The sequence below is a fragment of the Propithecus coquereli genome, unplaced genomic scaffold, assembly GCF_000956105.1.
Source record: "Propithecus coquereli isolate 6110/MARCELLA unplaced genomic scaffold, Pcoq_1.0 Scaffold87, whole genome shotgun sequence".
In the NCBI taxonomy this organism is placed as follows: Eukaryota; Metazoa; Chordata; class Mammalia; order Primates; family Indriidae; genus Propithecus; species Propithecus coquereli.
The window spans coordinates 2350390-2352161 of record NW_012154951.1 but is presented as its reverse complement, the minus strand read 5'-3'; positions in this window follow the sequence as shown (position 1 = coordinate 2352161).

Below are 1772 nucleotides of genomic sequence, written 5' to 3'. Positions count from 1 at the left end.
GTAAGGTGGACCTACAAGATGTCCTACCAGAGGATGTCAGCACTTTTTGAGTGAGCCCCAGCATATTTTTTACTTCTCTCTCCAGCCCCCTATTCACTTTCAAATGGATCAGGTTTCTTTTCTTTGGATCTTTAGCTTTTTGTCCATTAGAGTTTCCCCCAAAGACTATTTTATCAAACAAAGGAAAACATTTTAGAAAAGACTGTAAGTTCTTTGCAGAGTTATAGCCTGTGCTTTGTTTATGTATAGTGAACACTTACTGAGTTAGCACTCCCCAAAGGAAAATCAGGGGAGATATCAGAAAAATGGTTTTGGTAATTGCTACTTGGTTTGATCTCCTGGTATTTTGTGATGTTTTATGCAGCATTAATGGGATCGCCTGAGATTCTAAGGATACAGAGGAACTTCTAAGTGTAAGTCCATTATCAAATGTAAGGGGGTCATTTCAAACCTCTGAGGGAATCAAGTGAGTTGACATTAAAATGCTGTTCTTGGAGGAATGTGACAGCCACATACTTCTAAAAGACTTAATCCATTTTAATTCGCGTGTCTGTGAGTGTGTGCGCATGCGCACATGCAAGCGTGCACGCACGTACACACACCAGATCACAAATACTTTGGGGTAAAGATATAGTACCTCTCTGTCAGGTACACAGAAATTTTTAATCAAGTTATATTTTTTGACAAATCAGCCAATTAACTTTCAGTATCCTTCTAATGCATGTTTGTAATTTATGTAAATTTGGGAGCTACTGAAAAGCCTTTCAACTTCATTTAATTTGGCCTGAAAATTGTCATTTGGAGGCTCTAAAGGTTGATTATTTCCTCTCATGAATACTTGGGACTGTGAGTGAGAGAGGACACAGGGAGAAGGTGCCGAACAAGTTTATATCACTTTCCACTGAGGATAGTGCGCCGATTCCACTGTTGAGTCCTGACTCTCCTCTTAGGCCTGAAACCTGGTTTTAACAATGGGTAATAAAAGTGATCATTGATTTAGTGAAGATATAAGCACATTCCAGCATCTGTAATCTTTAATACATGCTGTATTTTTATTTTGTATTATATGTTTATTTTGTTGGGTCTTTCTTGGATATGCAAGATATGCACCTTGGGGCCCTTAGAGCTCCAGGCAGATTTCACTGTATCTGGTTTCTGGTTCTGTGGGAGTGAGGGCACGTTAACAGAATCAGCCTCTGGACTTCTAGCTAAGGTGGGCACGAAGAACTGCTTCACTGATAGTGGGTGGAATTATGCAGTATACAGTTAAGAATCTGGTTTTTGAAGTTAATCCATCTGAATTCCCACTGAGTCACTTCCTCAGCTACTTAGTTAGCCTCTCCCATCCTCAGTTCTCTGGACCATGTAATGAGGTAACAGGGCCTACTTTGCAATATTGCCATAATAATCAAAGAGATAGGGTATTTTAAAAACTTAGTAGGTAGTTGTAACTTGAGGTGGTTGAAGAAAAGAAGCTGAATTCCTGATATCTTCACAAAGAAAAAAAGAGTACAAGTACCTAATCTGAACCTAAAAAGTGCCTCTGTAACTCAGTTGTTAAGAGGCCTTGGGGTTCATTGGAAGAATAACACAAAGTTCACCCAGAGTGCCTGAAACTGCCTATCTATTGGACCCTGAGATTCCACATTCATATTTCTCATGGCCTTGGATATTAAAGAACATATGTGAAAACAACAAATAATAATAGTAAATGAGACTATTATAATATATATTGAGTCATTTCTCAGGGTCAGGCATTGTCCTAGGATACT